The sequence below is a fragment of the Pseudophryne corroboree genome, chromosome 4 (assembly GCF_028390025.1).
Source record: "Pseudophryne corroboree isolate aPseCor3 chromosome 4, aPseCor3.hap2, whole genome shotgun sequence".
Taxonomy (NCBI): Eukaryota; Metazoa; Chordata; class Amphibia; order Anura; family Myobatrachidae; genus Pseudophryne; species Pseudophryne corroboree.
In genome coordinates this window covers 623586784-623610319 of record NC_086447.1, presented here as the reverse complement: position 1 = coordinate 623610319, position 23536 = coordinate 623586784, and the positions used below count along the sequence as shown (strand labels likewise).

Genomic DNA, 23536 nt, shown 5'->3' with positions numbered 1-23536 from the left:
GTGTTTGGTGCACGAGTGTTGACATGTCTGAGGCTGAAGGCTCTTCCCAGGAGGAGGCTGTATTGGGGACACAGACGGCTGCGGGGGTGACCCTGTCGGCACCGCCGACGCCTGATTGGGTAAATGTGTTGAACGCCTTGAATGCTAATGTGGCTCTTATTAGTAAGAGTCTAGATAAGTCTGAGTCGCAGACCCAGGCATGGAAGAAATCTGTGGAGGATAGGTTATTCCAAAATCAGGTCCCCTCAGGGTCACAAAAACGTACTTTGACCCAATTGGCAGACACTGATACCGACAAGGACACTGATTCCAGTGTCGACTATAGCGATTCCAGGTTAGACCCAAAATTGGCAAAAAGCATTCAGTACATGATTGTGGCGGTGAAAGATGTATTACATATCACTGAGGACCCAGCTACCCCTGATAAAAGGGTCTGTATGTATAAAGAAAGGAAACCTGAGATAACGTTTCCTCCCTCTCATGAACTGAACACGCTATTTGAAAAAGTTTGGGTAGGTCCTGGCAGAAAATTTGAGATTCCCAAAAGAATTATGGCAGCTTATCCGTTTCCCTCGACTGATAGGGAAAAGTGGGAGTCACCCCCCACTGTGGACAAGGCCTTGTTTTGTTTGTCTAAAAAGGTAGCTCTCCCGTCACCTGACACGGCGGCCATTAAGGATCCTGCGGATCGTAAACAAGAGACTACGTTAAAGTCCATTTATGTGACCACGGGTACACTACTCCGACCTGTCATTGCTTCTGCGTGGGTAAGTAGTGCTATCAAAAAGTGAGCAGATAACTTGTCATCTGATATAGATACCCTAGATGGGGAAAGCATCCTATTGACGCTGGGTTATATCAAGGACGCTGCAGCATACCTTAAGGAAACTGCGAGAGATATTGGTCTTTTGGGATCAAAAGCCAATGCCATGGCTGTCTCAGCTAGGCGTGCGTTGTGGATTCACCAATGGAATGCTGATGCCGACTCCAAGAAAAGTATGGAATCTCTACCATATAAAGAGAAGGCCTTATTTGGAGATGGCCTTGATGATTTGGTATCTATGGCTACTGCGGGTAAGTCATCCTTTTTACCTTATGTTCCTCCACAACAAAAGAAAACGCACCATTAACAGATGCAGTCCTTTTCGGCCCAATAAATTCAGAAAGGGCCGAGGTTCTTCCTTCCTTGCTACTAGAGGAAGGGGAAGAGGTAAACGATCCCCAGCCTTGTCAGGCTCTCAGGAGCAGAAGTCCTCCCAGGCTTCTGCCAATTCCACCGCATGACATTGGGGCTCCTATGCGGGAGTCCGCACCTGTGGGGGCCCGTCTCAAACTCTTCAGTCAGTTTTGGGTTCGTTCGAACCTAGACCCTTGGATTTTATAAATAGTATCCCAAGGGTACAAGCTGGAGTTTAAAGACGTCCCTCCTCGCCTGCTTTTCTTCCGGACATGGAGGCAGTTTGCGACGCAATACAAAAATTGTGTCAAAATCAAGTTATTGTCAAGGTTCCCAAGGGAGAAGGTTTTTATTCGAGCCTGTTTGTGGTCCAGAAGCCGGACGGCTCGGTCAGACCAATCCTAAACCTGAAATCTCTGAATTTCTACCTAAAGAGATTCAAATTCAAGATGGAGTCTCTCCGAGCAGTGATCTCCAGTCTGGAGGAAGGGGATTTTATGGTGTCAGTGGACATAAAAGATGCCTACTTACATGTTCCCATTTATACTCCGCATCAGGCTTACCGGAGGTTTGCAATTCAGGATTGTCATTACCAATTTCAAATGTTGCCGTTTGGTCTATCCACGGCTCCGAGGATTTTCACCAAAGTGATGGCGGAGATGATGGTTCTCCTTCGCAAGCAAGGAGTCACAATTATCCCATACTTGGACGATCTCCTGATAAAGGCGAGATCCAGGGACCAGTTGGTCCGAACGTTGCACTCTCCATGACAGTTCTTCAACAACATGGTTGGCTCCTAAACTTGCCAAAATCACGGTTGATTCCAACGACGCAGTTGTCGTTTTTGGGAGTGATATTGGACACAGAACTACAGAGAGTTTTTCTACCGGTGGAAAAGGCTCTGGAACTTCAGAGTCTGGTCAAACAAATTCTGAAACCAGCAAGAGTGTCAATCCATCAATGATTTTGGTTGCTGGGGAAGATGGTTGCAGCCTACGAGGCCATTCAGTTTGGCAGGTTCCATGCCAGAGTGTTCTAGTGGGATCTGTTGGACAAGTGGTCCGGGTCCCATCTACACATGCACCAGAGGATAATCCTGTCTTCCAAGACCAGGGTATCACTCCTGTGGTGGCTGCACAGCTCTCACCTCCTAGGGGGGCGCAGGTTCGGGATACAGGACTGGATCCTAGTGACCACGGATGCAAGCCTCCGAGGCTGAGGGGCAGTCACAATGGGAGAAAACTTCCAAGGAAGATGGTCAAGTCAGGAAACTTGTCTCCACATAAATGTTCTGGAGCTAAGGGCCATTTACAACGGACTCCTACAAGCGGAACATCTTTTTCGAGATCTGCCTGTACTGATCCAGTCGGACAATGTAACAGCAGTAGCGTACATAAACCGTCAGGGTGGAATTAAAAGCAGAGCGGTGATGGCAGAAGCCACAAGAATTTTCCGCTGTGCGGAAAAGTATATAAGCGCTCTGTCAGCAATCTTCATTCCAGGAGTGGACCAACTGGGAAGCAGACTTCCTAAGCAGACACAATTTCCATCCAGGAGAGTGGGGCCTCCACCAAGAAGTCTTCGAAGAGGTGACAAGTCGTTGGGGAGTTCCTCAAGTAGACATGATGGCTTCTCGTCTCAACAAGAAGCTTCAGAGATATTGTTCCAGGTCAGGGGACCCTCAAGCGATTGCAGTGGATGCTCTGGTGACACCGTGGGTGTTTCAGTCGGTTTATGTGTTCCCTCCACTTCCTCTCATTCCAAAAGTTCTAAAGATCATAAGAACAACAAATATCCGGGCGATCTTCATTGTTCCAGACTGGCCAAGGAGGGCTTGGTATCCAGATCTTCAGGACTTACTCATCGGAGATCCCTGGCCTCCTCCTCTGCGCGAGGACCTGTTACAACAGGGGATGTGCGTGTATCAGGACTTGACGGCGTGGGAGTTGAACGCAAAATCCTAGCCGTAAAGATAATTCCCAGTGAAGTCATTCCCACACTTATTCAGGCCAGAAAAGGAGTAACGTCTATACATTACCACCGTGTTTGGAGAAAATATGTTTCTTGGTGTGAATCCAAGAAGGCTCCTACTTAAGAGTTTCAGCTAGGACGGTTTCTCCATTTTCTACAAGCAGGTGTGGATGCGGGCCTAAAATTGGGCTCAATTAAGGTTCAGATTTCAGCCTTATCGGTTTTCTTTCAGAAACAATTGGCCTCCCTTCCAGAAGTTCAGACTTTCGTGAAAGGTGTGTTGCACATCCAGCCTCCAATTGTGCCTCATGTGGCACCATGGGACCTTAATGTGGTGTTGCAGTTCCTTCAATCTCATTTGAACCTTTGCGGAAGGTGGAGTTGAAATTCCTCACTTGGAAAGTGGTCATCCTGTTGGCCTTGACATCTGCAAGGCGGGTGTCTGAGTTAGCGGCCTTGTCTCACAAGAGCCCTTATTTGATCTTCCATGAAGATAGAGCTGAATTGAGGACAAGTCAGCAATTTTTACCGAAGGTGGTTTCCTCTTTCCACATAAACCAACCTATCGTGGTACCTGTGGCTACTGATGCCTTCGTTGAGTCAAAATCTCTGGATGTGGTCAGAGCTTTGAAGATTTATGTCGCCAGAACGGCTCAGATTAGGAAAACCAGAGGCTGTTTGTCCTGTATGCTCCCAACAAGGTTGGGTGTCCTGCTTCCAAGCAGACCATTGCGCGCTAGATCTGTAACACGATTCAGCAGGCCCATTCCACGGCTGGATTTCCATTACCGGAATCAGTGAAGGCCCATTCCACTAGGAAGGTGGGCTCATCCTGGGCGGCTGCCCGGGGGGTCTTGGCATTGCAACTTTGCCGAGCAGCTACTTGGTCGGGGTCAAACACTTTTGCAAAGTTCTACAAGTTTGACACCTTGGCCGTTGAAGACCTTAAGTTCGGTCAATCGGTGCTGCAGAGTCGTCTGCACTCTCCTGAGGAGGGGGCAGCGGTGCTGGGGGGAAGGATGGTTAGAAGGTTGGAGGAGATTTTAAACTAGGTGCCTGGGGGGAGGGTTTAGCAAGAAATTACGGGTCATTCAGTAAGTATAGTAGTGAATAAAACGGGGGAGGAATAGGGGGAGGAATAGTCCGTAGAGGATGCTGAGCGCCCGTCCCAGTGCGTACTGTGTCTGCAGTTAATAGTTATGGTTACACATGTTGTGTTACGTTTGTCAGCCTGTAGCTGCAATTGTTCAGGCCGTTGGCCTGCGTTCTGTTGAATGCCATGTTGTGCAGCATGGTTGAGGTGTGAGCTGGTATGAATCTCACCTTTTGTTTAACAATAAATCCTTTCCTCGAAATGTCAGTCTCCCTGGGCACAGTTCCTATAACTGGAGTCTGGAGGAGGGGCATAGAGGGAGGAGCCAGTTCACACCCTTTCAAAGTCTTAAAGTGCCCATGTCTCCTGCGGATCCCGTCTATACCCCCATGGTTCTTATGGTGACCCCAGCATCCTCTACGGACTAAGAGAAAAGGATTTACCGGTAGGTATTAAAATCCTATTTCTCTGACGTCCTAGTGGATGCTGGGAACTCCGTAAGGACCATGGGGAATAGCGGGCTCCGAAGGAGACTGGGCACTCTAAGAAAGAATTAGGACTACCTGGTGTGCACTGGCTCCTCCCTCTATGCCCCTCCTCCAGACCTCAGTTAGAATCTGTGCCCGGCTTGAGCTGGATGCACACTAGGGGCTCTCCTGAGCTTCTAGAAAAGAAAGTATATTTAGGTTTTTTATTTTCAGTGAGATCTGCTGGCAACAGACTCACTGCTACGAGGGACTTAGGGGAGAGAAGCGAACCTACCTGCTTGCAGCTAGCTTGGGCTTCTAGGCTACTGGACACCATTAGCTCCAGAGGAATCGAACACAGGCCCAGCCTCGGTCGTCCAGTCCCGGAGCCGCGCCGCTGTCCCCCTTGCAGAGCCAGAAGCAAGAAGAACGTCCAGGAAATCGGCGGCTGAAGACTCCGGTCTTCATTAAGGTAGCGCACAGCACTGCAGCTGTGCGCCATTGCTCCCCATGCACACCACACACTCCGGTCACTGATGGGTGCAGGGGGGGGGGGGGGCGCCCTGGGCTGCAATTTGATTACCTTATATTGGCAAAAAACACACATAATATAGTCATTAAGACTATATATGTGTAAAATCCCCTGCCATTATATCCATAAAAAAGCGGGAGAAGTCCGCCGTGAAGGGGGCGGGGCTATCTCCCTCAGCACACTGGCGCCATTTCCTCTCAGCTCCGCTGGAAGGATGCTCCCCAGGCTCTCTCCTGCAGTTTCCAGGCTCAATAGGGTAAAAAAGAGAGGGGGGGCACTAAATTTAGGCGCAAATACTGTGTATTATAGCTGCTATAGGGTAAATCACTTTGTGTAGTGTAACTCCCTGCATTATATAGCGCTGTGGTGTGTGCTGGCATAGTCTCTCTCTGTCTCCCCAAAGGACTTAGTGGGGTCCTGTCCTCAGTCAGAGCATTCCCTGTGTGTGTGCGGTGTGTCGGTACAGCTGTGTCGACATGTTTGATGAGGAGGCTTATGTGGAGGCGGAGCAGGTGCCGATAAATGTGGTGTCACCCCCTGCGGGGACGACACCAGAGTGGATGGATATGTGGAAGGAATTACGCGACAGTGTCAACTCCTTACATAAAAGGTTTGATGACATAGCAGATGTGGGACAGCCGGCTTCTCAGCCCGTGCCTGCCCAGGCGTCTCAAAAGCCATCAGGGGCTCTAAAACGCCCGCTACCTCAGATGGCAGACACAGATGTCGACACGGATACTGACTCCAGTGTCGACGACGATGAGACTAGTGTACATTCCAATAGGGCCATCCATTACATGATTACGGCAATGAAAAATGTGTTGCACATTTCTGACATTAACCCTGGTACCACAAAAAAGGGTATTATGTTTGAGGAGAAAAAGCAACCTGTGGTTTCTCTGACGTCCTAGTGGATGCTGGGAACTCCGTAAGGACCATGGGGAATAGCGGCTCCGCAGGAGTCTGGGCACAACTAAAAGAAAGCTTTTAGACTACCTGGTGTGCACTGGCTCCTCCCACCATGTCCCTCCTCCAAGCCCCAGTTAGATTTTTGTGCCCGGCCGAGCTGGATGCACACTAGGGGCTCTCCTGAGCTCTTAGAAAGAAAGTATATTTTAGGTTTTTTATTTTACAGTGAGACCTGCTGGCAACAGGCTCACTGCAACGAGGGACTAAGGGGAGAAGAAGCGAACCTACCTGCTTGCAGCTAGCTTGGGCTTCTTAGGCTACTGGACACCATTAGCTCCAGAGGGATCGACCGCATGGAACTGGCCTTGGTGTTCGGTCCCGGAGCCGCGCCGCCGTCCCCCTTACAGAGCCAGAAGCAAGAAGAAGTCCGGAAAATCGGCGGCATGAAGGTAGCGCACAGCACTGCAGCTGTGCGCCATTGCTCCTCATACACACTTCACACTCCGGTCACTGATGGTGCAGGGCGCTGGGGGGGGGGGGGGGGCGGCACCCTAAGCAGCAATAAAAACACCTTGGCTGGCAAAACAATCACAATATATAGCCCCAGAGGCTATATATGTGATAATTACCCCTGCCAGAATCCTTAAAAAAGCGGGAGAAAAGTCTGCGAAAAAGGGGCGGAGCTATCTCCCTCAGCACACTGGCGCCATTTCTCCCTCACAGCTCCGCTGGAAGGAAGCTCCCTGGCTCTCCGCTGCAGTCTACACTACAGAAAAGGGTAAAAAAAGAGAGGGGGGGCACTAAATTTAGGCGCAGTAAATATTATAGCAGCTATAGGGGACATAATTCAGTTAGTCCCTGCATTATATAGCGCTCTGGTGTGTGCTGGCATACTCTCTCTCTGTCTCCCCAAAGGGCTTCTTTGGGGTCCTGTCCTCTGTTAGAGCATTCCCGGTGTGTGTGCGGTGTGTCTGTACGGCTGTGTCGACATGTTTGATGAGGAAAATTATGTGGAGGCGGAGCAGATGCCTATAGAAGTGATGTCACCCCCTGCGGGGCAGACACCTGAGTGGATGGTTTTATGGAAGGAATTACGTGCAAGTGTCGACTCCTTACACAAAAAATTTGTCTACATGCCAAATGCCGGACAGCCGGCTTCTCAGCTCGTGCCTGCCCAGACCCATTTTAAATTTGAAATCCTTGAACACATACATAAAAAAAATTCAAGTTCAAGATGGAATCGCTCAGGGCGGTTATTGCAAGCCTGGAGGAGGGGGATTACATGGTATCCCTGGACATCAAGGATGCTTACCTGCATGTCCCCATTTATCATCCTCACCAGGAGTACCTCAGATTTGCGGTACAAAATTGCCATTACCAATTCCAGACGCTGCCGTTTGGACTGTCCACGGCACCGAGGGTGTTTACCAAGGTAATGGCGGAAATGATGATACTCCTTCAAAAAAAGGGAGTTTTAATTATCCCGTACTTGGACGATCTCCTAATAAAGGCGAGATCCAGGGAGCAGTTGTTGGTAGGAGTAGCACTATCTCAGGAGGTGCTACACCAGCACGTTTGGATTCTGAATATTCCAAAGTCACAGCTGGTTCCCACGACACGTCTACTGTTCCTGGGAATGGTTCTGGACACAGTCCAGAAAAAAGTGTTTCTCCCGGAGGAGAAAGCCAAGGAGCTGTCATCTCTAGTCAGAGACCACCTGAAACCGAAACAGGTGTCGGTGCATCACTGCACGCGAGTCCTGGGAAAGATGGTGGCTTCTTACGAAGCAATTTCTTTCGGCAGGTTCCATGCCAGAATCTTTCAGTGGGACCTGTTGGACCAATGGTCCGGATCGCATCTTCAGATGCATCGGCTAATAACCCTGTCTCCAAGAACCAGGGTGTCTCTGCTGTGGTGGCTGCAGAGTGCTCATCTCCTAGAGGGCCGCAGATTCGGCATACAGAACTGGGTCCTGGTGACCACGGATGCCAGCCTGAGAGGCTGGGGGGCAGTCACACAGGGAAGAAACTTCCAAGGACTATGGTCGAGTCAGGAGACTTCCCTACACATAAATATTCTAGAACTAAGGGCCATTTACAATGCCCTAAGTCAGGCAAAACCCCTGCTTCTACACCAGCCGGTACTGATCCAGTCAGACAACATCACGGCGGTCGCCCATGTAAACCGACAGGGCGGCACAAGAAGCAGGACGGCAATGGCAGAAGCCACAAGGATTCTCCGATGGGCGGAAAATCACGTGCTAGCACTGTCAGCAGTGTTCATTCCGGGAGTGGACAACTGGGAAGCAGACTTCCTCAGCAGACACGACCTCCACCCGGGAGAGTGGGGACTTCATCCAGAAGTCTTCACACTGATTGTAAATCGTTGGGAACGGCCACAGGTGGACATGATGGCGTCCCGCCTAAACAAAAAAACTAGAGAGATATTGCGCCAGGTCAAGGGACCCTCAGGCGATAGCGGTGGACGCTCTAGTGACACCGTGGGTGTACCAGTCAGTTTATGTGTTCCCTCCTCTGCCTCTCATACCAAAGGTACTGAGAATAATAAGAAAACGAGGAGTAAGGACAATACTCGTGGTTCCGGATTGGCCAAGAAGAGCTTGGTACCCGGAACTTCAAGAGATGATCTCAGAGGACCCATGGCCTCTGCCGCTCAGACAGGACCTGCTGCAGCAGGGGCCCTGTCTGTTCCAAGACTTACCGCGGCTGCGTTTGACGGCATGGCGGTTGAACGCCGGATCCTAAAGGAAAAGAGCATTCCGGAGGATGTCATTCCTACGCTGATTAAAGCCAGGAAAGATGTAACTGTAAAACATTATCACCGCATATGGCGGAAATATGTTGCTTGGTGTGAGGCCAATAAGGCCCCAACAGAGGAATTTCAGCTGGGTCGATTTCTGCACTTCCTACAGGCAGGAGTGACTATGGGCCTAAAATTAGGCTCCATTAAGGTGCAGATATCGGCTCTGTCGATTTTCTTCCAAAAAGAACTAGCTTCACTACCTGAAGTTCAGACATTTGTAAAAGGAGTGCTGCATATTCAGCCCCCTTTTGTGCCTCCAGTGGCACCCTGGGATCTCAACGTGGTGTTGGATTTCCTAAAATCACATTGGTTTGAGCCACTAAAGACCGTGGATCTAAAATATCTCACGTGGAAAGTGGTCATGTTATTGGCCTTGGCTTCGGCCAGGCGTGTATCAGAATTGGCGGCTTTGTCATTTAAAAGCCCTTATCTGATTTTCCATATGGATAGGGCAGAATTGAGGACTCGTCCCCAGTTTCTCCCTAAGGTGGTATCTGCTTTTCATTTGAACCAACGTATTGTAGTGCCTACGGCTACTAGCGACTTGGAGGATTCCAAGTTACTGGACGTAGTCAGGGCCTTGAAAATGTATGTTTCCAGGACGGCTGGAGTCAGGAAAACTGACTCGCTATTTATCCTGTATGCACCCAACAAACTGGGTGCTCCTGCTTCTAAGCAGACTATTGCTCGCTGGATTTGTAGCACAATTCAGCTGGCGCATTCTGCGGCTGGACTGCCGCATCCTAAATCAGTTAAAGCCCATTCCACAAGGAAGGTGGGCTCATCTTGGGCGGCTGCCCGAGGGGTCTCGGCTTTACAACTTTGCCGAGCTGCTACTTGGTCAGGGGCAAACACGTTTGCAAAATTCTACAAATTTGATACCCTGGCTGAGGAGGACCTTGAGTTCTCTCATTCGGTGCTGCAGAGTCATCCGCACTCTCCCGCCCGTTTGGGAGCTTTGGTATAATCCCCATGGTCCTTACGGAGTTCCCAGCATCCACTAGGACGTCAGAGAAAATAAGAATTTACTCACCGGTAATTCTATTTCTCGTAGTCCGTAGTGGATGCTGGGCGCCCGTCCCAAGTGCGGATTTTCTGCAATACTTGTACATAGTTATTGTTCACTAAAGGGTTATTGTTATGAGCCATCTCTTGAGAGGCTCAGTTATGTTTCGTACTGTTAACTGGATATGGTATCACGAGTTATACGGTGTGATTGGTGTGGCTGGTATGAGTCTTACCCGGGATTCAAAATCCTTCCTTATTGTGTCAGCTCTTCCGGGCACAGTATCCTAACTGAGGCTTGGAGGAGGGTCATGGTGGGAGGAGCCAGTGCACACCAGGTAGTCTAAAAGCTTTCTTTTAGTTGTGCCCAGACTCCTGCGGAGCCGCTATTCCCCATGGTCCTTACGGAGTTCCCAGCATCCACTACGGACTACGAGAAATAGAATTACCGGTGAGTAAATTCTTATTTTTTCCCCCATCTGATGAGTTGAATGAAGTGTGGTGATGAAGCGTGGGCTTCCCCCGATAAGAAACTGGTAATTTCTAAAAGGTTACTAAGGGCGTACCCTTTCCCGCCAGAGGACAGGATACGTTGGGAGACATCCCCTAGGGTGGATAAAGCGCTCACACGCTTGTCAAAGAAGGTGGCACTACCGTCTCCGGATACGGCCGCCCCTAAAGGAGCCTGCGGATAGAAAGCAGGAGGCTATCCTGAAGTCTGTATATACACACTCAGGTATTATACTGAGACCGGCTATTGCTTCAGCATGGATGTGCAGTGCTGCAGCTGCGTGGTCAGATTCCCTGTCTGATAACATTGATACCCTGGACAGGGACACTATATTGCTAACTGTAGAGCATATTAAAGACGTAGTCTTATACATGAGAGATGCACAGAGGGATATTTGCCAGCTGGCATCTAGAATAAATGCAATGTCCATTTCTCTGACGTCCTAAGTGGATGCTGGGACTCCGTAAGGACCATGGGGGATAGCGGCTCCGCAGGAGACTGGGCACAACTATAAAGAAAGCTTTAGGTCTAACTGGTGTTCACTGGCTCCTCCCACTATGACCCTTCTCCAGACTCCAGTTAGAATCTTGTGCCCGGCTGAGCTGGATGCACACTAGGGGCTCTCCTGAGCTCCTAGAAAGAAAGTATATTTTAGGTTTTTTATTTTACAGTGAGATCTGCTGGCAACAGACTCACTGCAGCGAGGGACTAAGGGGAGAAGAAGCGAACCTACCTAACTGGTGGTAGCTTGGGCTTCTTAGGCTACTGGACACCATTAGCTCCAGAGGGATCGAACACAGGACCCGACCTCGATCGTTCGGTCCCGGAGCCGCGCCGCCGGCCCCCTTACAGAGCCAGAAGCAAGAAGTGTTCCGGAAAATCGGCGGCAGAAGACTTCTGTCTTCAACAAGGTAGCGCACAGCACTGCAGCTGTGCGCCATTGCTCCTCATGCACACCTCACACTCCGGTCACTGATGGGTGCAGGGCGCTGGGGGGGCGCCCTGAGGGCAATATAATACACCTTGGCTGGCAAATCTACACCATATATAGTCAGGAAGGCTATATAGGTGTAAAAATACCCCTGCCAGAATTCCAGAAAAAGCGGGAGAAGTCCGCCGGAAAAGGGGCGGAGCCATCTCCCTCAGCACTCTGGCGCCATTTTTCCCTCACAGCTCCGCTGGAAGGACGCTCCCTGGCTCTCCCCTGCAGTGTCAAGCTACATAAGGGTAAAAAAGAGAGGGGGGGCACTAAATTTAGGCGCAGTATATATATATATATATATATATATATATATATATATGCAGCTATAAGGGAAAAAACACTCATTTATAGTGGGATCCCTGTGTTATATAGCGCTCTGGTGTGTGCTGGCATACTCTCTCTCTCTGTCTCCCCAAAGGGCTTTGTGGGGTCCTGTCCTCTGTCAGAGCATTCCCTGTGTGTATATTCGGTGTGCCTGTACGGCTGTGTCGACATGTTTGATGAGGAGGCTTATGTGGAGGCGGAGCAGATGCCGATAAATGTGATGTCACCCCCTGCGGGGTCGACACCTGAGTGGATGGTTCTGTGGAAGGAATTACGCGACAGCGACGACTCCTTGCATAAAAGGTTTGACGACACACCAAATATGGGACAGCCGGCTTCTCAGCCTGTGCCTGCCAAGGCGTCTCAAAAGCCATCAGGGGCTCTAAAACGCCCGCTACCTCAGATGGCAGACACAGATGTCGACACGGATACTGAATCCAGTGTCGACGACGATGAGACTAATGTATCTTCCAATAGGGCCACACGTTATATGATTGAGGCAATGAAAAATGTGTTGCATATTTCTGATGTTACCCCGGGTACCACAAAAAAGGGTATTATGTTTGGAGAGAAAAAACTACCAGTTGTTTTTCCTCCATCTGAGGAATTAAATGGTGTGTGAAGAAGCGTGGGCTTCCCCCGATAAGAAACTGGTAATTTCTAAGAGGTTACTAATGGCGTACCCTTTCTCGCCAGAGGATAGGTCACGTTGGGAAACATCCCCTAGGGTGGATAAAGCGCTCACACGCTTGTCAAAGAAGGTGGCACTACCGTCTTCGGATACGGCCGCCTTGAAGGAATCTGCTGATAGAAAGCAGGAGGCTATCCTGAAGTTTATATATACACACACAGGTGTTATACTGAGACCAGCTATTGCTTCAGCATGGATGTGCAGTGCTGCAGCTGCGTGGTCAGATTCCCTGTCGGAAAATATTGATACCCTAGACAGGGACACTATATTGCTAACCGTAGAGCATATTAAAGACGCACTCTTCTACATGAGGGATGCACAGAGGGATATTTGCCGGCTGGCATCTAAAATAAGTGCAATGTCCATTTCTGCCAGGAGAGGGTTATGGACTCGGCAGTGGGCAGGAGATGCAGATTCTAAAAGGCACATGGAAGTTTTGCCTTATAAGGGTGAGGAGTTGTTCGGGGATGGTCTCTCGGACCTCGTTTCCACAGCAACAGCTGGGAAGTCTACATTTTTACCCCATGTTCCCTCACAGCCAAAGAAAGCACCGTATTATCAGGTACAGTCCTTTCGGCCCCATAAGGGCAAGCGGGTTAAAGGCGCGTCCTTTCTGCCCAGAGGTAGAGGGAAAAAGCTGCAGCATACAACCAGTTCCCAGGAGCAAAAGTCCTCCCCCGCTTCCTCTAAGTCCACAGCATGACGCTGGGGCTCCACAGGCGGAGCCAGGTACGGTGGGGGCCCGTCTCAAAAATTTCAGCGATCAGTGGGCTCGCTCACGGGTGGATCCCTGGATCTTTCAAGTAGTATCTCAGGGGTACAAGCTGGAATTCGAGACGTCTCCCCCCCGCCGTTTCCTCAAATCTGCCTTGCCAACAACTCCCTCAGGCAGGGAGGCAGTGTTAGAGGCAATTCACAAGCTGTATTCCCAGCAGGTGATAGTAAAGGTGCCCCTACTTCAACAAGGACGGGGTTACTATTCCACAATGTTTGTGGTACCGAAACCGGACGGTTCGGTGAGACCCATTTTAAATTTGAAATCCTTGAACACGTATATCAAAAAATTCAAGTTCAAGATGGAATCGCTCAGGGCGGTTATTGCAAGCCTGGACGAGGGGGATTACATGGTATCACTGGATATCAAGGATGCTTACCTGCATGTCCCCATTTACCATCCTCACCAGGAGTACCTCAGATTTGTGGTACAAGATTGTCATTACCAATTCCAGACGTTGCCGTTCGGTCTATCCACGGCTCCGAGGGTCTTTACCAAGGTAATGGCCGAAATGATGATACTCCTTCGAAAGAAGGGAGTTTTAATTATCCCGTACTTGGACGATCTCCTGATAAAGGCGAGGTCCAGGGAGCAGTTGTTGGTCGGGGTAGCACTATCTCGGGAGGTGCTACAACAGCACGGCTGGATTCTAAATATTCCAAAGTCACAGCTGGTCCCTACGACACGTCTACTGTTCCTGGGGATGGTTCTGGACACAGAACAGAAAAAAGTGTTTCTCCCGGAGGAGAAGGCCAAGGAGCTGTCATCTCTAGTCAGAGGCCTCCTAACACCAAAACAGGTGTCGGTGCATCACTGCACGCGGATCCTGGGAAAGATGGTAGCTTCCTACGAAGCAATTCCATTCGGCAGGTTCCATGCAAGAACCTTTCAGTGGGACCTGTTGGACAAATGGTCCGGATCGCATCTTCAGATGCATCGGCTGATAACCCTGTCTCCAAGGACCAGGGTGTCTCTGCTGTGGTGGCTGCAGAGTGCTCATCTTCAAGAGGGCCGCAGATTCGGCATACAGGACTGGGTCCTGGTGACCACGGATGCCAGCCTTCGAGGCTGGGGGGCAGTCACACAGGGAAGAAACTTCTAAGGACTATGGTCAAGTCAGGAGACTTCCCTGCACATAAATATTCTGGAGCTGAGGGCCATTTACAATGCCCTAAGTCAGGCAAAACCCCTGCTTCAAAACCAGACGGTACTGATCCAGTCAGACAACATCACGGCGGTCGCCCATGTAAACCGACAGGGCGGCACGAGAAGCAGGACGGCAATGGCAGAAGCCACAAGGATTCTCCGATGGGCGGAAAATCACGTGTTAGCACTGTCAGCAGTGTTCATTCCGGGAGTGGACAACTGGGAAGCAGACTTCCTCAGCAGGAGAAAGATATTGCGCCAGGTCAAGAGACCCGCAGGCGATAGCTGTGTACGCTCTAGTGACACCGTGGGTGTACCGGTCGGTTTATGTGTTCCCTCCTCTTCCTCTCATACCAAAGGTACTGAGGATAATAAGTAGAAGAGGAGTAAGAACTATACTCATTGTTCCGGATTGGCCAAGAAGAGCTTGGTACCCGGAACTTCAAGAAATGATCTCAGAGGACCCATGGCCTCTGCCGCTCAGACAGGACCTGCTGCAGCAGGGGCCCTGTCTGTTCCAAGACTTACAGCGGCTGCGTTTGACGGCATGGCGGTTGAACACCGGATCCTGAAGGAAAAGGGCATTCCGGAGGAAGTCATTCCTACGCTGATTAAAGCTAGGAAAGAAGTAACCGCAAACCATTATCACCGCATATGGCGAAAATATGTTGCGTGGTGTGAGGCCAGGAAGGCCCCAACGGAGGAATTTCAGCTGGGCCGTTTCCTGCACTTCCTACAGTCAGGGGTGACTATGGGACTAAAATTGGGTTCCATTAAGGTCCAGATTTCGGCTCTATCGATTTTCTTCCAGAGAGAACTGGCTTCACTACCTGACGTTCAGACTTTTGTTAAGGGAGTGCTGCATATTCAGCCCCCTTTTGTGCCTCCAGTGGCACCTTGGGATCTCAACGTGGTGTTGGATTTCCTAAAGTCACATTGGTTTGAGCCACTTAAAACCGTGGAATTGAAATATCTCACGTGGAAAGTGGTCATGTTGTTGGCCTTGGCTTTGGCCAGGCGTGTATTAGAATTGGCGGCTTTGTCATGTAAAAGCCCTTATCTGATTTTCCATATGGATAGGGCAGAATTGAGGACTCGTCCCCAGTTTCTTCCTAAAGTGGTATCAGCTTTTCATCTGAACCAACCTATCGTGGTGCCTGCGGCTACTACAGACTTGGAGGCTTCCAAGTTGTTGGACGTAGTCAGGGCCCTGAAAATCTATGTTTCCAGGACAGCTGGAGTCAGAAAGACTGACTCGCTATTTATCCTGTATGCGCCCAACAAGTTGGGTGCACCTGTTTCAAAGCAGACTATTGCTCGCTGGATCTGTAGTACGATTCAGCTTGCACATTCAGCGGCTGGACTGCCGCATCCTAAATCAGTGAAAGCCCATTCCACGAGGAAGGTGGGCTCTTCGTGGGCGGCTGCCAGAGGGGTCTCGGCTTTACAACTTTGCCGAGCAGCTACTTGGTCGGGGTCAAACACATTTGCTAAATTCTACAAGTTTGACACCCTGGCTGAGGTGGACCTAGAGTTTGCCCATTCGGTGCTGCAGAGTCATCCGCACTCTCCCGCCCGTTTGGGAGCTTTGGTATAATCCCCATGGTCCTTACGGAGTCCCAGCATCCACTTAGGACGTCAGAGAAAATAAGAATTTACTCACCGGTAATTCTATTTCTCGTAGTCCGTAGTGGATGCTGGGCGCCCATCCCAAGTGCGGATTGTCTGCAATACTTGTATATAGTTATTGTTTAACTAAAGGGTTATTGTTGAGCCATCTGTTGAGAGGCTCAGTTGTTGTCATACTGTTAACTGGGTATTGTATCACGAGTTATACGGTGTGATTGGTGTGGCTGGTATGAGTCTTACCCGGGATTCTAAATCCTTCCTTATTGTGTCAGCTCTTCTGGGCACAGTATCCTAACTGAGGTCTGGAGGAGGGTCATAGAGGGAGGAGCCAGTGCACACCAGGTAGACCTAAAGCTTTCTTTAGTTGTGCCCAGTCTCCTGCGGAGCCGCTATTCCCCATGGTCCTTACGGAGTCCCAGCATCCACTACGGACTACGAGAAATAGATTTACCGGTGAGTAAAATCTTTTCTCTGACGTCCTAGTGGATGCTGGGAACTCTGTAATGACCATGGGGAATAGACGGGCTCCGCAGGAGACTGGGCACTCTAAAAGAAAGATTAGGTACTATCTGGTGTGCACTGGCTCCTCCCTCTAATTACCGGTGAGTAAATTCTTATTTTCTGCCAGGAGAGTATTATGGACTCTGCAGTGGACAGGTGATGCGGATTCTAAAAGGCACATGGAGGTTTTGCCTTACAAGGGTGAGGAATTGTTTGGGGGTGGTCTCTCGGACCTAGTTTCCACATCGACGGCTGGGAAGTCGACATTTTTACCCCATGTTCCCTCACAGCCAAAGAAAGCACCGTATTATCAGGTACAGTCCTTTCGGCCCCAGAAAGGCAAGCGGGTTAAAGGCGCGTCCTTTCTGCCCAGAGGCAGAGGTAGAGGGAAAAAGCTGCACCATACAGCCAGTTCCCAGGAATAAAAGTCCTCTCCCGCTTTCTCTAAGTCCACCGCATGACGCTGGGGCTCCACAGGTGGAGCCAGGTGCGGTGGGGGCCCGTCTCCGGAACTTCAGCGACCAGTGGGTTCGCTCACGGGTGGATCCCTGGATTCTACAAGTGGTATCTCAGGGGTACAAGCTGGAATTCGAGACGTCTCCCCCTCGCCATTTCCTCAAATCAGCCTTGCCAACTACTCCCCCAGACAGGGAGGCGGTGCTGGAGGCGATTCACAAGCTGTACTCCCAGCAGGTAATAACCAAGGTACCCCTCCTTCAACAAGGACGGGGTTACTATTCCACAATGTTTGTGGTACCGAAACCGGATGGTTCGGTGAGACCCATTTTAAATTTGAAATCCTTGAAAACTTATATAAGAAGGTTCAAGTTCAAAATGGAATCGCTCAGGGCGGTTATTGCAAGCCTGGACGAAGGGGATTACATGGTATCACTGGACATCAAGGATGCTTACCTGCATGTCCCCATTTACCCTCCTCACCAGGAGTACCTCAGATTTGTGGTACAGGACTTTCATTACCAATTCCAGACGTTGCCGTTTGGTCTGTCCGCGGCACCGAGGGTATTTACCAAGGTAATGGCCGAAATGATGATACTCCTTCGAAAAAAGGGAGTTATAATTATCCCGTACTTGGACGATCTCCTTATAAAGGCGAGGTCCAGGGAACAGTTGTTGATCGGAGTAGCACTAGCTCGGGAAGTGCTACAACAGCACGGCTGGATCCTGAATATTCCAAAGTCGCAGCTGGGTCCTACAACGCGTCTACTGTTCCTGGGGATGGTTCTGGACACAGAACAGAAAAAGGTGTTTCTCCCGGAGGAGAAGGCCAAGGAGTTGTCATCTCTAGTCAGGGACCTCCTAAAACTAAAACAGGTGTCTGTGCACCACTGCACGCGAGTCCTGGGAAAGATGGTAGCTTCTTACGAAGCAATTCCATTCGGAAGGTTCCATGCAAGGATCTTTCAGTGGGATCTGTTGGACAAGTGGTCCGGATCGCATCTTCAGATGCATCGGCTGATAACCCTGTCTCCAAGGGCCAGGGTGTCGCTGTTGTGGTGGCTGCAGAGTGCTCATCTTCTAGAGGGCCGCATATTCGGCATACAGGACTGGGTCCTGGTGACCACGGATGCCAGCCTTCGAGGTTGGGGGGCAGTCACACAGGGAAGAAACTTCCAAGGACTATGGTCGAGTCAGGAGACTTCCCTACACATAAATATTCTGGAACTAAGGGCCATTTACAATGCCCTAAGTCAGGCAAGACCCCTGCTTCAACACCAGCCGGTGCTGGTCCAGTCAGACAACATCACGGCGGTCGCCCATGTAAACCGACAGGGCGGCACAAGAAGCAGGATGGCAATGGCAGAAGCCACAAGGATTCTCCGATGGGCGGAAAATCATGTGTTAGCACTGTCAGCAGTGTTCATTCCGGGAGTGGACAACTGGGAAGCAGACTTCCTCAGCAGACACGACCTCCACCCGGGAGAATGGGGACTTCATCCAGAAGTCTTCCAAATGATTGTACACCGTTGGGAAAGGCCACAGGTGGACATGATGGCGTCCTGCCTCAACAAAAAGCTAAAAAGATATTGCGCCAGGTCAAGGGACCCTCAGGCGATAGCTGTGGACGCTCTGGTGACACTGTGGGTGTACCAGTCGGTTTATGTGTTCCTTCCTCTGCCTCATACCCAAGGTACTGAATAATAAGAAGGAGAGGAGTAAGAACTATACTCGTGGTTCCGGATATGCCAAGAAGAGCTTGGTACCCATAACTTCAAGAAATGATCTCAGAGAACCCATGGCCTCTGCCGCTCAGACAGGACCTGCTGCAGCAGGGGCCCTGTCTGTTCCAAGACTTACCGCGGCTGCGTTTGACGGCATGGCGGTTGAACATCGGATCCTAAAAGAAAAGGGCTTTCCGGAGGAAGTCATTCCTACGCTGATTAAAGCTAGGAAAGATGTGACCGCAAAACATTATCACCGCATATGGCGGAAATATGTTGCTTGGTGTGAGGCCAGGAAGGCCCCAACGGAGGAATTTCAGCTCGGTCGATTTCTGCACTTCCTACAGTCAGGAGTGACTATGGGCCTAAAATTGGGTTCCATTAAGGTCCAGATTTCGGCTCTGTCGATTTTCTTCCAAAAAGAACTGGCTTCACTGCCTGAAGTTCAGACTTTTGTTAAAGGAGTGCTGCATATTCAGCCCCCTTTTGTGCCTCCAGTGGCACCGTGGGATCTCAACGTGGTGTTGGATTTCCTAAAGTCGCATTGGTTTGAGCCACTTAAAACCGTGGAGCTAAAATACCTCACGTGGAAAGTGGTCATGCTGTTGGCCTTGGCGTCGGCCAGGCATGTATCAGAATTGGCGGCTTTGTCATGTAAAAGCCCTTATCTGATTTTTCATATGGATAGGGCGGAATTGAGGACTCGTTCCCAATTCCTTCCTAAGGTGGTTTCAGCTTTTCATGTGAACCAACCTATTGTGCCTGCGGCTACTCGGGACTTGGAGGATTTCAAGTTACTGGACGTAGTCAGGGCCCTGAAAATATATGTTTCCAGGACGGCTGGAGTCATGAAAACTGACTCGCTATTTATCCTGTATGCACCCAACAAGCTGGGTGCTCCTGCTTCTAAGCAGACTATTGCTCGCTGGATCTGTAGCACGATTCAACTTGCACATTCTGCGGCTGGACTGCCGCATCCTAAATCTGTAAAAGCCCATTCCACGAGGAAAGTGGGCTCTTCTTGGGAGGCTGCCCGAGGGGTCTCGGCTTTACAACTTTGCCGAGCTGCTACTTGGTCGGGTTCAAACATATTTGCAAAATTCTACAAGTTTGATACCCTTGCTGAGGAGGACCTTGAGTTTGCTCATTCGGTGCTGCAGAGTCATCCGCACTCTCCCGCCCGTTTGGGAGTTTTGGTATAATCCCCATGGTCCTTACGGAGTTCCCAGCATCCACTAGGACGTCAGAGAAAATAAGAATTTACTCACCGATAATTCTATTTCTCGTAGTCCGTAGTGGATGCTGGGCGCCCATCCCAAGTGCGGATTGTCTGCAATACTTGTATATAGTTATTGCTTAACTAAAGGGTTATTGTTATGAGCCATCTGTTCGTGAGGCTCAGTTGTTATTCATACTGTTAACTGGATATAGTATCACGAGTTGTACGGTGTGATTGGTGTGGCTGGTATGAGTCTTACCCGGGATTCCAAATCCCTTCCTTATTGTGTCAGCTCTTCCGGGCACAGTTTCCCTAACTGAGGTCTGGAGGAGGGGCATAGAGGGAGGAGCCAGTGCACACCAGGTAGTCCTAATTCTTTCTTAGAGTGCCCAGTCTCCTTCGGAGCCCGCTATTCCCCATGGTCCTTACGGAGTTCCCAGCATCCACTACGGACTACGAGAAATAGATTTACCGGTGAGTACATTCTTATTTATAGTTCCCATATTACTACCCTTGCCGTCTGCTCTATTCCTCCCCCCTACTCCTCCCCCGTTTTGTTCACTGACGCCACCCCTACTATTCTTACTGAATAACCCGTAATTTCTTGCTAAACCCCCCCCCTACCCCCCCCCCCGGCACCTCCACCAACCTTCTAACCATCCTTCCCTCCAGCACCGCAGCCCCCTCCTCATTCAGGTGCAATCCATCACAACAAAAAAGATGGCGCCTGACTGAGAAGTCCGCCCAGTGTTCTAGGAACACAAACCCTTCTTTCCTGCACCAATCCCTAAGCCACACATTTACCTCCCTAATCTCCCTCTGTCTCCCTGGGGTAGTGCGTGGCACGGGTAATAATTTGAAGAATATTACCTTAGATGTCCTTGCCTTAAGTTTCTTGCCTAATTCCCTATAGTCTTTCTTAAGGACATCCCACCTTCCACTAACTTTATCGTTGGTGCCAACGTGCACCAAGACCGCCGGATCATGCCCAGCCCCTCCCAACAGTCTGTCTACCCGGTCCATGATGTGCCGCTCCTGAGCATCTGGGAGACAACAGACCGTACGGCTATCACGGTCCCGGTAGCTGATTGCCCTATCTGTCTTCCTAATAATGGAATCCCCTACCACCACAATCTGACTAGGTACCTTACTAACTTTTATCCCAACTGCGCCAGAGGGACCGCTCCTCTGTTTGCTAGAGGTAGCAGTCTCCTCCGGCACCGTCATTTCCTCACTATCATCCTCTGATTCCTCGTCCAGTCGTGCAAATTTATTGGGGTTTGATAGTTCAGAGATGTCAAGCCTCCCCCTCTTTCTCTTCCTTATAACTGTGACCCAGCTAACTGCCTGGTCATCCTCATCTACCAGTGACCCCTCCCTCAACTCCTCCACTGTTCTAAACTTCGCTCGAGATTGTGAATATCCCTCAGTCTCGTAAAGGTTTGCTCTATGTCAGTTACCTGGGCTACCAGGGCAACCATTCGCACACACCTCGTGCAGATGTACTCACACTGGGACGGTTGCTCCAGGTGCGCGTACATCTTGCACGACATGCACTGAGTGAAATCCCCAATCACAGCCCCACCCATACTTTTGTAAGGTCTAACTCCCTGTTACCCAAGAAGAAACAGAGAAGCAAAACAATCTAGGCAAAAATAATAAGATTTTACTCACCGGTAAATCTATTTCTCGTAGTCCGTAGTGGATGCTGGGAACTCCGTAAGGACCATGGGGAATAGACGGGCTCCGCAGGAGACTGGGCACTCTAAAAGAAAGATTAGGTACTATCTGGTGTGCACTGGCTCCTCCCTCTATGCCCCTCCTCCAGACCTCAGTTAGGATACTGTGCCCGGAAGAGCTGACACAATAAGGAAGGATTTTGAATCCCGGGTAAGACTCATACCAGCCACACCAATCACACCGTATAACTCTTGATATTATACCCAGTTAACAGTATGATAACAACTGAGCCTCTCAACAGATGGCTCAACAATAACCCTTTAGTTAGGCAATAACTATATACAAGTATTGCAGACATTCCGCACTTGGGATGGGCGCCCAGCATCCACTACGGACTACGAGAAATAGATTTACCGGTGAGTAAAATCTTATTTTCTCTGACGTCCTAGTGGATGCTGGGAACTCCGTAAGGACCATGGGGATTATACCAAAGCTCCCAAACGGGCGGGAGAGTGCGGATGACTCTGCAGCACCGAATGAGAGAACTCAAGGTCCTCCTCAGCCAGGGTATCAAATTTGTAGAATTTAGCAAACGTGTTTGCCCCTGACCAAGTTGCAGCTCGGCAAAGTTGTAAAGCCGAGACCCCTCGGACAGCTGCCCAAGATGAGCCCCCTTCCTCGTGGAATGGGCTTTCACTGATTTAGGATGCGGCAATCCAGCCGCAGAATGCTCCAGCTGAATTGTGCTACAAATTCAGCGAGCAATAGTCTGCTTAGAAGCAGGAGCACCTATTTTGTTGGGTGCCTACAGGATAAGAAGTGAGTCAGTTTTCCTGACTCCAGCCGTCCTGGAAATATAATTTTTTAAGGCCCTGACTACGTCCAGTAACTTGGAATCTTCCAAGTCCCTAGTAGCCGCAGGCACTACAATAGGTTGGTTCAAGTGAAAAGCTGATACCACCTTAGGGAGAAACTTGGGACGAGTCCTCAATTCTGCCCTATCCATATGGAAAATCAGATAAGGGCTTTTACATGACAAAGCCGCCAATTTTGACACACGCCTGGCCGAAGCCAAGGCCAATAACATGACCACTTTTCACGTGAGATATTTCAGATCCACAGTTTTAAGTGGCTCAAACCAATGTGATTTCAGGAAACTCAACACCACGTTGAGATCCCACGGTGCCACAGGAGGCACAAAAGGGGGCTGAATATGTAGCACTCCCTTTACAAAAGTCTGAACTTCAGGCAGTGAAGCCAGTTCTTTCTGGAAGAAAATCGACAGAGCCGAAATCTGGACCTTAATGGAACCCAATTTTAGGCCCATAGTCACTCCCGACTGTAGGAAGTGCAGAAAACGACCCAGCTGAAATTCCTCTGTTGGGGCCTTCCTGGCCTCACAGCACGCAACATATTTTCGCCAAATACGGTGATAATGGTTTGCGGTTACTTCTCTCCTGGCTTTTATCAGCGTAGGAATGACTTCCTCCGGAATGCCCTTTTGCTTTAGGATCCGGAATTCAACCGCCATGCCGTCCAACGCAGCCGCGGTAAGTCTTGGAACAGACAGGGCCCCTGCTGTAGCAGATCCTGTCTGAGCGGTAGAGGCCATGGGTCCTCTGATATTATTTCTGTAAGTTCTGGGTACCAAGCTCTTCTTGGCCCATCCGGAACCACGAGTATCGTTCTTCCTCCTCGTTTTCTTATTATTCTCAGTACCCTTGGTATGAGAGGCAGAGGAGGGAATACATAAACCGACTGGTACACCCACGATGTCACTAGAGCGTCCACAGCTATTGCCTGAGGGTCCCTTGACCTGGCGCAATATCTAGTTTTTTGTTTAGGCGGGACGCCATCATGTCCACCTATGGCCTTTCCCAACGGTTTACCAACAGTTGGAAGACTTCTGGATGAAGTCCCC

At 49.9% G+C, this 23536-nt stretch overlaps 1 protein-coding gene across 1 annotated transcript in view; it reads left to right on the top strand.

Annotated features, from left to right (window-relative positions):
• TAF5L (TATA-box binding protein associated factor 5 like) overlaps positions 1-23536 on the top strand; it is a 347478-nt gene that overhangs the window by 199862 nt on the left and 124080 nt on the right. The gene's annotated exons all lie outside the window — the stretch shown is intronic.